Source organism: Zingiber officinale, chromosome 4B (genome assembly GCF_018446385.1).
Source record: "Zingiber officinale cultivar Zhangliang chromosome 4B, Zo_v1.1, whole genome shotgun sequence".
Taxonomy (NCBI): domain Eukaryota; kingdom Viridiplantae; phylum Streptophyta; class Magnoliopsida; order Zingiberales; family Zingiberaceae; genus Zingiber; species Zingiber officinale.
In genome coordinates, this window is record NC_055993.1 from 107,633,063 (window position 1) to 107,647,582 (window position 14,520).

The following is a 14,520-nucleotide window of genomic DNA, read 5'->3' on the forward strand; positions in this document are numbered from 1 at the left end:
GGTCATCGTCTTTTGTACTTTAGTTTTGTACTTTAGTCGACGGTTAGTTCTTCTGAAGCGGTTGGACTCTGATACTAATTAAAGGACCAAAAGGAATTTAGATATCTCCACACTTGCATGATATTGCTCATTTTGGGTCTAAGCTCTTATGGTTTTATTTTTTAGCTCTACCCAAAAGGCATCATACCAATGGAGATATCTTTCCCTTATAAATCTATGATCTTTCTCATGTATTTTCAATGTGAGACTTTATTTACAACCTTGCAACCCAACAATCCCCCCTTAAATGAAGGACCACAGGCTTCCCACGTTTGATCCTTGACCCACCAGGTCTTCCTACCCCTCGATCCCAACCGACTTATTAAGACTTCCTTGCCTAGCCACAACTAGGACTTCTTGCCTGGTGTCTGGTCTCTTAATTTGGACATGAGAGCCTCCACTTCCACACACTTAATCAAAAGAATAATAAAATAAAAAGAGTACGAGACAAATAATTTTTATTTGGTTTGCAATCAGAGGATTGTTACTCCAAGGAAAGTCAGCTCACTATGAAGATCTCCTTCTCGAATAAAATGTTGGAGATGGAGAAACCTCATACACAAAAATGAAGCTCAGAAATGAAAGATAGAAAGAAACTCGAAATATAAATTGTGTTGTTCGAAATGGAGAAGACTAGGGCTTTATTTATAGTCCACTGGTCGAATCTGACTATTTACTGACGTGGCCCGATCTGGGCACTCGGAGAGGGTCTAGGTGCCCTAGGTTACATTATTTATGCATGAGTTGATTTACATATTTATTTACATATATATTGCTATATTATTTTCCTAACTTAAACGGGTTGCCAAACATTATAAAGGGGAAGATTTTTGGAGAAATCTGGGTACCCTAGGTTTTGATATTTGGACAAAGGTTTAAGTTAGGTTTATTATTGTATTTAATGTACCTTTGAGTGTGCGAATACAGGAAAGTCCAAGTGGGATCTTGGCAGAGGAAAGTCTAAGTGTGAGTCTTGGCAGTATAAGTCCAAAAATATAGTCTTGGCAATGTAAGTCCAAGTGTGACTTGACAATGGTTAAAGTCCCGGAGGTGAGGAGTCTCTTGGCAAAAGAAGACACGACAACAAGGACAAAGCCGAAGGAAGCTCCTAAAGGTAAGACATGAAGAATAGGGAGGCATCTGAGAGATGCGAAGCTGATGAAGGAGGTTAGAAGGCTAGGTCTAGGTTGGTCAGGCAAGGATGAGAATTGAGTGAATGTACTCGGAGGTCAAAATTCTAGGGTTAGGACTTGACCAGTCGATTGGTGGTTGTACTAGTCGACTGGTACGGTCTCAGTTGACTGGGGAGAGATCATAATGTCTACGTTCGCTCAACCCATGTGGAGCAGTCGATTGTTGTTGGCATCAATCGACTAGTATCAAGACATTGGTCTGTAATGGTCGAATTTCACATAGGACGAGTCGACTAGTGTTTTGACTAGTCGACTAGTGGTGAGAAACACAGCTTGTATTTTCTCCCAAGCTTTATTTAATAGAGCTCGGGGTGGGCGACCATGGTTGACGAAATAGATTTGGTTAAAGTCTATTAGAGTCTTCCAAGCTCTCATGTGATCAAGCGTATTTGTGCGACGTTGTGGTGAGATTTCTCCACCCACAAGGAGCTACTTGAGCTAGCCAGGGTTTTTCGGAGAGTCATCTACCGACGGATAGGGATCGTCCACCTTACGTACAGCCATGGAGTAGGAGTAAACTATCTTCGAACCACATTACACGAACGTGCCAGTTTGTTTTCTTGTTTATTATCTTTTAGAGTTTAGTTTTCTACTTGTTAGTTTTGTTTTGGTATTTCGTTGTGCGCTAACAAGTTGTAGGAAGTGAACGTCATGGGTGATCGACAATTTACCCCCATCTACTGGGCATCAAGGTCTCAACAAATCTCCCATCCTACTCTTTCATCTTTCATTTGTTTCCTCCATCATCAAAGTATGTACGACGATTGTTCTTCATCATCCCTTCACCCCCGCCCACTAGCGCAAAGAGACATGGTAAGTCGACGACAATGACAAACTCTGTCAATTTTAAAAGGGCACTAGGGTTAATCTTTCCTCACCATTCTATCTCAACTCCATTCACTTTTTTTCATGATCACACACCGTTGCATTGCATTTTTTGTTTTAATTTTTCAGTATTTCATTTTTTTTTAGTTTCTTGTTATTATTAGAGGTAAAGCCTGATGAGTCGGAGAAGTCAATCACAAGAGGAGGAAAATAAATGCCTCTAGAGGATGAGATTGCCTTTGTCGATTCTTTGTTGAAGGGTGATTCCGATCATAGGAGTGTCGGTGCATCTCAGGTGGCGAAGTTAGTTTTTGATTTCGGATTAGACATTTGAACTTTGTGTGTTTTAAGGTGATTCTATTTTTTTGGCCGGTAGTTGTTTGATGAATTGTCAAGGCGAACGATGATGGAATAAACTTGTCAAGACGAAGATGAAGGAGGATGGATGAGAGATTAGATTTTTTAAGGAAAAAATAAGACATCAAACTTACTTAATAGTGTGCACACTAAATTTATACTATGGATTTATGTCATTAGTTTTTCATGAGTAATGAAGTATTAGTAATTTAACATGTAAAGTAATAAATTCCACTTGTCTTACCTAAAATTTATATAATTTTTAAAAAGTTTATTATTATGATATTCATAACATAGAACATAATCAATTTTTCATATTACAAATTAACATTCTATTTTATATTTTCTCAATTTTCCTATTATTAATTTTTCTAATAAGTTATTTCTAACTTCTTTATACTTTCATTATTTTTCTATATTTTTAGGTCTGGTCTTCGGTTGTTGAATCTACAAGGGCATACCAAAGATGACCATTTGTAATATCTTTCTACAGGGAATCATCTAGCATACTTGAAAAGGCTAGAGAACTTAGGGTGTGTTTGGTACGTGCGTTTTTCATTTTCATTTTCTGAAAAACGCGCGTTTTCTGAAAAATGGTGTTTGGTTTACGTTTTTCGTGCCTGTTTTCTAAAAAAATATATAGCATTTTCTAGAAAAATAGAGAATGACAAAAAGTCATTTTTTATTTTTTAGAAAAATCACGTTTTTCAAAAAATAAAAATGAAAAACGCGCGTACCAAACGCACCCTTAATTTTTCATTGGATATATGGAGAACTTTGCTCTTCCTAGCCAATATAATTGTAAACATGTTGGTTTGCTGTAAATCTTGAAAAGAAATAAAAATAAGATTTTATTGCTATCTACATAATTGTTATTGATTTATATTGTTAATTATTGTACTCTTCTGGGGTATTATTGTTGTTATAAAATTTAATAAAACTGTTGTAATTTTATGGAATGACGGTTGTAAATTGATGCTTTTTATATAATGATAAATATTTTTATTGAGTTTATTTGGAGTAATTTGGATATCTCTAGGTCCACCAGTTACTTTTGTGAATTTAAGACATTCTAAAAAAAATAATGTGTCTAAAATAGGGAGTCCTATTTATTTATGGTGTCGAATAACGAGTATCATTGTCATAACATTTATAGTGAGCTTCCAACTTCATTTTTAGTGAGCAATAACATGTTACTGACTTAAATTTTAAGAGACCATAACTTTTTGACTCAGATTAAATCACGGGATGTATAATATATAAAATCAAAGATCTCTGGATGAACTTCAATTTGATATATTGTGTGTCCTATAGTTTAATCTCAATCAAAAGTTATGATCTCTTAAATTTAAGTCAGCAACAATAGTTTTGCTGATTTTTGTGTTGATCTTAAGAAACCAGTAATAATGTGTTGCTGATATTAAGTAACAAGCAATAATATGTTGCTGATATTAAGAAACAAGCAACAATATATTACTAACTTAAATTTAAGAGATCATAACTTTTAACAATGTGTTGTTCACTAGAAATGAAGTTGAAAGCAGTGATAAAAGGTATAACTAGGGATATAAATGAACCAAGCCGCTTATGAGCTATTCGAAGCTCGATTCGATAAAAGTTCATTTGAACTCGTTTAATAAGACTCGTTAAGATAAATAAACCAAGCTTAAGCTTCATAATATTCGGCTCGTTAGCTCGTGAACATGTTCGTTAAGCTCATGAATCAACTTTTAAATAAATAATAATAATTTTCATATTGAATTTATAGATTTTACACTCTGAAACATATAAATAAATATATTAAATTTATTTATTAGAATAAAATTATAAATTTTAATAAGAATATTATAATTTTTTCTAAATATATAATTTAATTTTTAATGAATATTTAAATTTATAATTTATATTTATTAAGCTCGTTTAAGCTCTATAAAAGCTCGAATAAGCTCGTGAGCTATGAATATATTCGTTAAATAAAGCTCAAGCTCAGCTTGATTATAAATGAGTCAAACTCAAACATTCAAGAGTTCGACTCGACCAACTCGGCTCGATTACACTCCTAAGTATAACAATAATACTTAATATCCGACATCACAAATAAATAAGACTCTCTATGTTAGACAAAATTAGATTTTTTAGTTTTAGAATGTCTTAGGTACATCAATCACTTTTGAGACAAAAGATATTGATAGACTTAGAAATGTCCAAATTAATCCAAATAAAACTCAATAAAAAATATTTGTCATACTATAAAAAGCATCAATTTACAACTATTATATTATAAAATTACAATAATAATAGCAACAATAGTTTTATTGAGTATTATGACAACAATACACATTACAAAAACATCCAAGAAAAGCACAATAATTTAGACAAACCAACAATTACAATATAGATCAATAACAATTATGTAGACAATAATAATAATAAAATATTATTTATATTCCTCTTCAAGATCCACAATAAACCAGCATGCTTGTGATTATATTGGCTAGGAAGAGTAAAATTCTCCATATCATCCAATAAAAAATTAAATTCTCTAATATTTTCAAGTATGCTAGATGATTCTCGATCATAAGATACCTCATGCGGTCCTCTTTGGCATGCCCTTGCAAATTTAGCAACTAAAGATCAAGCCTAGAAATATAAAGACAATGAAAGCATTAAGAAGATAAAAATAGTTTACTAGAAAAATTAATAATAGGAAAACTCAAAAAATAGAAAATAGAATGTTAATTCGTATATAGAAAATTGATTATTTTTATATAATAGATAAACTTTTAAAAAATTACATAAATTTTAAGTAAGACAAGTAAAATTTATAACTTTATATGTTAAATTAATGATACTTCGTTACTCTAAGAATTAGTGACATAAATTCATAGTCTTATTTTTTAAAATAAAAAATCTAATCTCTTATCCATCCTCCTTTATCTTTGTTTCGATGTGTTTCCTCTATCATCATCCACATTGGCATTTCATCAAACAACTATCAGTCAGAAAAATAGAATTATCCTAAAACACACAAAGTTCAAATGTTTAATCCGAAATCAAAAACATATTTCACCACCGGGGACGTACCAATACTCCTATGATCGAAGTCGCCCTCCGCTGAAGAATCGATGAAATCAATTTCATCCTCCGGAAGTACTCATTTTCCTCCTCTTGTAGCTCATCGGACTTTATCTCTAACAACAATAAGAAACTCAAAAAAGAAACTAAATACTTAAAAATTAAAACAAAAAATATAACACAATAGTGTGAGGATCATGAAAAGAGTGAATGGAGTTGAAATGGAATGATGAAGAAAAACCACTCTCAATGTCCCTTTTAAAATTGGGAATTGGCCATGGTAATCGACTTGTCATGTCTCTTTATGCTATTGGGCAAAGGTGAAGGGATGATGAAGTGCTCCAACAATTGAGAAAATAGAGATGAAAGAGTAGGGCTGAGAGAAAATGAGGAAGGGTATTACATGACAGATAATGAAAAGGGATACCTAATTTAGTCAATTTTAAAATGAATATACTTTTTTGGATAATAGGCAAAATGAAGTATCTGATTTGTTAAATCGCGGTTGATATAATTAAGAAAACATCCGTTTTTTTCTTCCAACAATTATAAAAGGAAGTCTCCATTTTAAGACAATCCTCAAATTAACATCCCTTTTTATTTATGTTGGATATTGGAGTCTTAATGGACTAATATGGTTTTATGAAAAAATCGGAGTGTCATTAATAGATAAAAGTCGTAATTGACTTCAAAATTGAAATCTACGTTTCGAGTAGATAAATTTAGACTATTAATTTGCTCAAAACCGATTAAAGGTGAATGAGAAATTAATTGTTTAAAGTCGGCCCAAATAAACATTAATTATTTATTAATGATATATATAAGGAAATGCATAGGAGAATAGTCTCACATCGGAAATTTTCGATGTGTATTCTTTGCTTATTAATGATGCTGTGTTAATGGAGTTAACTCAGAAAAAGACCAGGTGCTCTCTTCTCAGGGGCAAGCAGGTGCTCGCACCTGTGAGCCCGCCGCGTGCGCAATGGGCGTTTTGTAGGCTCACTTTGCACTTCGCATCGCGTCTTGAGGAGCTTAAATTTATGCTCCAGAGGACATTGCAGTACCTACGTGGCACTCGGGTGACGTATCAGGCTCGTATCTGACATGGCAATGCCTATGTGACATCCACGTGAGCAAGAAGAGATGATTGGAATGTTGATTGGGCAAACGGATGGCAACCGTTGATTAAAGAGATGTGATGGATCGCTTGTGATGCGATCTAGAGCGTTGGATCACGAAAAGTCACGATCTGACCGCTTGGGATGAGACTTGATCTGAAGCGTCAGATCGAATGGATCAGTAGATCCAGATCTAATGACTGATGACAATAGGCGAGATCTGAGGGTCACAATGTTGGAACCCCAAGGTGTTTTGATGTGATCAAACAATCTAAGTTAGGTCCTGCGTTTGTTTAACCCTTGTGTCTAAGCGTGCAGGAGCTTAGGAACACAGGAAGTCGAGCGGAAGACGCGGCTAGCGAGAAGGACGACACGGGGAGAGAGCCGACGGGCTCGGTGCGTCCGAGGGACGAGGTGTCCGTGGAAGAGTACACCGGTAGACGAGAAGAGCGTGCGCGACGCTCAAGGGACGAGAAACCGGGAAGGAAGGCTGCTCGAGGAGAAGGCCGGAACATGGGTTCGGGTGAGCCCTATTCCGGAAGGCCGAGATCACCCAAACTAGCAGAGCTGGAGCGAACAGACCCGGACCAAGACGAGCCGAACTGAGATGAGCTGAACCGGAGCAGAGAGCTTGGACCAGAGTCAACTTTGTTGACTTGACAGGTCCGGGTGCCTGGGGGTTCATATTTGACCAGATCGAAGCTGATCGCGAGCTGACCGTTGGGGGATAAAATTTATCCCCCGGGGGCGCCCGGAACCCCTTCCAGGCGCCCGGACCAGTACTATAAATAAAGTACTGATCCGTACATTCAAGATAACTCACTTGTAATCAATTCTTTCTGTGCTTTCAGTTGTGTTCTTTTCATTTGTGCTGTCAACGTTGTAAAGAGGCTTCTCCGCCCAGAGGAGATCATAGTGCGCTTACTTTCCTTGGATTAGCAATCCTCTGATTGCAAACCAAGTAAATCTCTGGTGTATGATTTCTTTACTTAGTCTCTACTTTTTATTACAAGTGTTTATGATATAGTTGAAATCCGAGAAAGGTTCGAGTTTTATTTTGTAGGGCAATTCACCCCTCCCCTCTTGCCGGCCTCCAAAGGGACCAATAAGTGGTATCAGAGCAAAGCGCTTCAGGAGGACTAACCGCCGATCGAAGCAACAAAGATGGCCGGACCAAGCATTGTTCCACCAAGATTCGAGGGGAACTTCGCAGACTGGAAGCGTCGTATGGAGGTATTCCTAAAAACAGATTTTGAAATTCGGTTTATTATGAAATATGGTTTTGTAGCTCCAATAGATAAAGATGGAAAAGAAAAAGAAGAGAGCAATTGGACAAAGAAGGAGCAGAATGAGTCGGTAGCAAACAGCCGTGCGGAACATCACCTGCTGAGCGTGTTACCGCCTCAAGAGGTCAACCGCATCGGAAACTATTTATCTGCTAAAGAACTTTGGGAGAAGTTCTTGGAACTCCACGAAGGCACGTCCGAAGCGAAGATCGCTAGAAGGGACATCCTCCGCAACAAACTGATGAACATCCGTCTGGAGAAAGGTGAGAAAGTAGCCGGTCTACATGCAAAGGTAAAAGAACTAGTTACTGGTCTCGAAAACCTTGGTGAAACGGTAACAAACCGAGACACTATACGCTACGCGCTCAACGCATTTCCAAGAACTCCGGAGTGGACATCAATCGTCGATGCTTACTACATCTCAAAAGACCTGGAGGTAAGTACTTTAGAAGAGTTGTTTTCTACCCTTGAATTACACGAAACTAGATATGCAGAGATATCAAAGGACACAACCCAGACTATGGCGCTGAACGCAACCAACAAGGATGAACCTGAGTCAGACTCCGAAGACGATCAAGAAGCGTACATGGTAAGAAACTTTAAAAAGTTTTTTAGATATAATAAATTTAAAATGCATAATAAAAAGAATCAAAAATATAGAAGAAAGGTACGGTGCTACCAGTGTCAGAAGGAGGGACACCTAAGGGAAGACTGCCCAGAACTCAAGAAGGTCAAAATGAAGACACCCAAGAAATACAACCTAAAAGCAACTTGGGACGACACTTCTTCATCCGAATCAGAAGCTCAAGAATATGCCGGGATAGCACTGATGGCAAGCTACGAAGGACAAAGTACATCAGAACCCAGCATCGATGAAGGGGGAGCGACCTCAGATGGAAGTAGCGAAGCAGGGGGAGATTCAGGCTTTAAGTCTGATATGGTAAGTGAGGTATGCCTCTTACCCCCTGATGAACTTTACTTTGGTATTAAGGCAATGACTAAATCCATGTATAAATTAGAAAATAAAAATGCCAAATTAGAAAATGAAATTTTAGAAACAAAGAGAATTTTGGCAAAATCATGTCTTATAGAGGATTTTGAAAAATTGAAAATTGAAAATGAAAAGTTAAAAGAAGAAATAGAAAGATTGAAAAAATCTAATGGTTCAAATATTTCTACTTTTAGAAATTATAGAGGTTTAAATTGGTATTATAGATTTCATCAAAGTCAAATTAGAAATATATCAAAAATCTATATACCTAGGAAATACTTGGTTAATCCTGTAGGTAGGAACCTCTACTGGGTTTCAAAAACCTGTTTAATTTAAAATTAAAGTCAGACTTAGCATTTTCAGCAAGGAAATTAAACAACTAATTTCATTATGAGGTTTTGTCTAAGAAAGTGGTTGTTGCTCCAATAACCAAGAAGGCCTAGTGCCTTGCTACGACCTGGAAGTCAAGTATCGAAATGAAAAGTTTAATTGACTATCTGAAAAAGTATTAATTTAAATAACTTAATGCTTTAAAAGGAGTTATTCAATTTGTGTTAAAAAATATTTAAAATTTTTAACTTGACTTAGAAATTTTTTTTATTATCTTAGAATTTTTTTTTATGAAAATTGACTTAGAAATTTTTTTTCTGAAAGTTATCTTAGAATTTTTTTTTTTATAATATTGCCTTATAATTTTTCTTAAAATTGACTTAGAATTGTTTCTTATGAATATTAACTTAGAATTTTTTTTTATCTGAAAAATGTTTTACTTAAATTTTTCTCGAAAGAAAAATTCTGAAGAGTGTCTTTACTTAGACATTTTTAAATATTTTACACTCAAAGTTTTTGTTTGAATTTACCTTAGACTTGTTTATAACCCCAATTTGTATGTGATCAAAGGGGGAGAAGTATGTTAAGTCTAGGGGGAGGTTATATAATTTTTCATTTGAAAAATATTTGGACTTATTTGAATATAAATTATTTTTATTGCATATGGTTACCCTAACTTAACTTGGGTTGCTCACATCAAAAAGGGGGAGATTGTTGGAACCCCAAGGTGTTTTGATGTGATCAAACAAGCTAAGTTAGGTCTTGCGTTTGTTTAACCCTTGTGTCTAAGCGTGCAGGAGCTTAGGAACACAGTAAGTCGAGCGGAAGACACGGCTAGCGAGAAGGACGACACGGGGAGAGAGCCGACGGGCTCGGTGCCTCCGAGGGACGAGGTGTCCGCGAAAGAGTACACCGGTGGACGAGAAGAGCGTGCGCGACGCTCGAGGGACGAGAAACCGGGAAGGAAGGCTGCTTGAGGAGAAGGCCGGAACATGGGTTCGGGTGAGCCCTATTCCGGAAGGCCGAGATCACCCAAACTAGCAGAGCCGGAGCAAACAAACCCAGACCAAGATGAGCCGAACTGAGACGAGCTGAACCGAAGCAAAGAGCCTGGACCAGAGTCAACTTTGTTGACTTGACAGGTCCGGGCGCCAGGATCAATTCCGGGCGCCCGGAACCATTCCGGGTGCCCGGGGGTTCATATTTGACCAGATCGAAGCTGATCGCGAGCTGACCGTTGGGGGATAAAATTTATCCCCCCGAGGGCGCCCGGAACCCCTTCCAGGCGCCCGGACCAGTACTATAAATAAAGTACTGATCCGTACATTCAAGATAACTCACTTGTAATCAATTCTTTCTGTACTTTCAGTTGTGTTCTTTTCATTTGTGCTGTCAACGTTGTAAAGAGGCTTCTCCGCCCAGAGGAGATCATAGTGCGCTTACTTTCCTTGGATTAACAATCCTCTGATTGCAAATCAAGTAAATCTCTGGTGTGATCTTTACTTAGTCTCTACTTTTTATTACAAGTGTTTATGATATAGTTGAAATCCGAGAAAGGTTTGAGTTTTATTTTGTAGGGCAATTCACCCCTCCCCTCTTGCCGGCCTCCAAAGGGACCAACACACAACTCTTCAGATCTGATGGATAAGATTAAAGTGAGATATGTGAAGGGTTATAACTCTTCAGAATGGACGATCCAGATCGATCCAGCCCAAAGAACACATCATCTCACCCAAAAAGGCATTCAACCTCTTCATTTGGTATAAATAGAACCCTCCAAATGCTGGAAATATGAATCATTGAATTCATCTATTCTACTCTCTCTTGAGCATTCATCTCATCTTGTGCATTTAAGAGTCCAAAAAGCCTACGAGAAGGTTCGCTGGTCTCGGAATTCGGAGTGCTATGATTCCGAGACGTTCGTCGTTGTATCTTGGGAACGAATTGTTGCTATCCATTAGCACTGTAGCGGAGCAATATCGTTTACAGAGATAGTGTTGAACACTAGCCTCGACGATCAGTATCAGTTTGCGCACTCCGGGAGATACCGGGAACAACAGACGTAAACGATATTCTGCAAACTGATATGGCTACTTCCAACGACGTTCCGACGGTTGTTCCGACTGCCATTCCGCCAACATCAATTCCTCTTGGAGAAAAGCCAGAGAAATTCAGCGGAGCCGACTTCAAAAGATGGCAGCAGAAAATCCTGTTTTATCTAATGACGCTAAACCTTGTACGATTTTTGCTGGAAAACCCGCTAGCCGCTACGGAAGGTAGTAAGGCTGCTTGTGATGCATGGTCACACGGAGATTTTCTGTGCCGCAACTATATTCTCTACGCCTTGGATAACACGCTATATAACGTGTATTGTTCATTGGAGACGGCGAAATCTTTGTGGGAATCACTTGAGAAGAAATACAAGACCGAAAATGCCGGATTGAAGAAATTCATCGTCGGCCGGTTTCTGGATTTCAAGATGGTGGACTCTAAGAGCGTCTCAGCTCAAGTCCAAGATATGCAATTAATACTGCATGATCTGGACGCCAAAGGCATGAAGTTGAACGAGTCATTCACAGTAGCTGCGGTAATTGAGAAGCTCCCTCCGTCATGGAAGGACTTTAAGACTTACCTCAAGCACAAGCAAAAGGAGATGAGATTGGAAGACCTGATCCTGAGGCTACAAATAGAGGAGGATAATCGAAAATTATCCGACTCTAGAGGAACCAAGCGGACTATTGATGAAATGTCCAACCTGGTCGAGCCAAACTCCAAAAAGCCGAAGCAGTTCAAGAAGAAGGCTCAAGTAAAGAAGTTCAAGGGCTCTTGCTACATCTGTGGAAAGTCAGGACATATGTCAAAGGACTGCAGACACCCGAAGAAGCCAACCAAGGGGCCAAAAGATGCTGCAAACCACGTCGCAACCTCTCTTAAGGACTTGGATCTCACTACGGTAGTGTTTGAATCCAATACAGTGGAGGATAACCCGAAGCAGTGGTGGATCGATACTGGAGCAACTCGTCATATCTGTTCAGATAAGGCGATGTTCTCCAAGTATACTACGATAAATGGAAGGAAACTCTATATGGGCAATTCCACGACATCTCCAATCGTCGGACTCGGAAAAGTTGTTATGAAGATGACGTCTGGAAAGGAGCTAACTCTGATTGATGTGCTCCATGTTCCCGATATCATAAAGAACCTAGTTTCTGGATCGACACTTGTTAAGGTCGGGTTTAGACTAGTGTTCCAATCCAACAACTTTGTCCTTACGAAGAATGGTGTCTTCGTAGAAAAGGAGTACTTAGAACAAAGTCTATTCAAAATGATTGTAATGACTGTACTCTGAAAATTTGATGGTAATAAAATAATTGCTTCCAGCTATGTGGTTGAGTATTTCAATTTGTGGCATGGTCGACTCGGACATGTGCATAATAATACTCTGAAACGTCTCATCAAATTAAATTTATTACCGAACGTCAATGTTGACGAAACACACAAATGTGAAGTGTGTGTAGAAGCTAAAATGATGAAACTACCTTTTCATTCGGTGGAAAGGTCAACGACTCCTCTAGAGTTAATACATAGTGAACTATGTGACTTGAAATTTGTACAAACTAGAGGAGGTAAAAAGTATTTCATTACTTTTATCGATGACTGCACGAGGTTCTGTTATGTCTTTCTTTTAAGAAGTAAAGACGAAGCCTTAGAGGCGTTCAGAACCTATAAAACAGAAGTTGAAAATCAACTTGACAAACGAATTAAGATAATTCGTAGCGATAGAGGTGGAGAATATGGTGCACCGTTTGATGAATTTTGTTCAGATTCTGGCATTATCCATCAAACAACGGCGCCTTACTCACCTCAATCGAATGGTATTGCTGAACATAAAAATCGGACACTAAAAGAGATGATGAATGTCTTGTTGATAAATTCATGCTTATCTCAAAACTTGTGGGGGGAAGCAATATTATCGGCAAATCACATTCTCAACAAATCCCTCATAAGAAAAGTGATAAAACTCCATACGAACTATGGAAAGGTCGCAAGCCATCGTACAAATACCTGAAAGTGTGGGGGTGCTTGGCAAAGGTCGAAGTACCTAAACCAAAGCAAGTAAAGATCGGACCTAAAACATTCGATGCGTTATTTGTCGGATATGCCCATAATAGTAGTGCATATCGTTTCCTAGTTCACAAATCAGACATTCCTGATATTCATGTGGGAACAACCATAGAATCTTGGAATGCGATATTCTTTGAAAACAAATTCCCAAATAAGAAGGAAAACGTTGAAAATGATAACAACGGAAGTTCAAACGAAAATGACGTTACCAAACTTAGCTGTTATAAAAGGACTATTGACGATCAAAGCGAAGGGTCACATCGTAACAAACGGGCTAGAACTGAGAAATCGTTCGGGCCAGATTTCATGATTTTCATGTCGGAAATGGACCCAAGAACATTAAGTGAAGCTCTCTCTAGTCCCGATGCTTCAATGTGGAAAGAAGCTGTCAACAGTGAAATCGAATCTATCATGAATAATCATACTTGGGAATTAGTAGACCTTCCTTCTGGTAATAAATCATTAGGTTGTAAGTGGATACTAAAACGCAAGTATAAAGCTGATGGATCAATTGACAAGTATAAGGCCAGACTTGTAGCCAAGGGGTACAAGCAAGAGGAAGGCCTTGATTACTTCGATACCTACTTACCGGTGACAAGGATTACGTCCATACGAGTGCTAATAGCCATTGCAGCACTGTATGACCTTGAAATACATCAAATGGATGTTAAGACTGCGTTCTTAAATGGTGAGTTGGAAGAAGAAATTTATATGGAGTAACCCGAGGGGTTCGTGGCTCCAGGAAATGAGAAAAAGGTGTGTCGACTTGTTAAGTCATTATACGGACTTAAGCAAGCGCCTAAACAATGACACGAAAAATTTGACAAAGTAATGCTGTCAAATAAATTCAGAATAAATGAATGTGACAAATGCATTTATGTCAAAGACACACCTAAATGTTATGTAATCATCTGTCTATACGTAGACGACATGCTAATAATGAGCAGTAATCATGATATAATCATGACTACAAAGAAAATGTTGACCAAAAATTTTGATATGAAAGATATGGGTCAAGTAAATGTTATATTGGGAATTAAAATTCTCAGGACATCAGAAGGGATAGTTCTGACACAATCCCATTATGTAGAGTTAGTATTGAAAAGATTCAATGCGTACGATCTCTTTACAATAAAAATATCTATGGATCTAAGTCAACACTTAGTGAAAAACCATGGTGA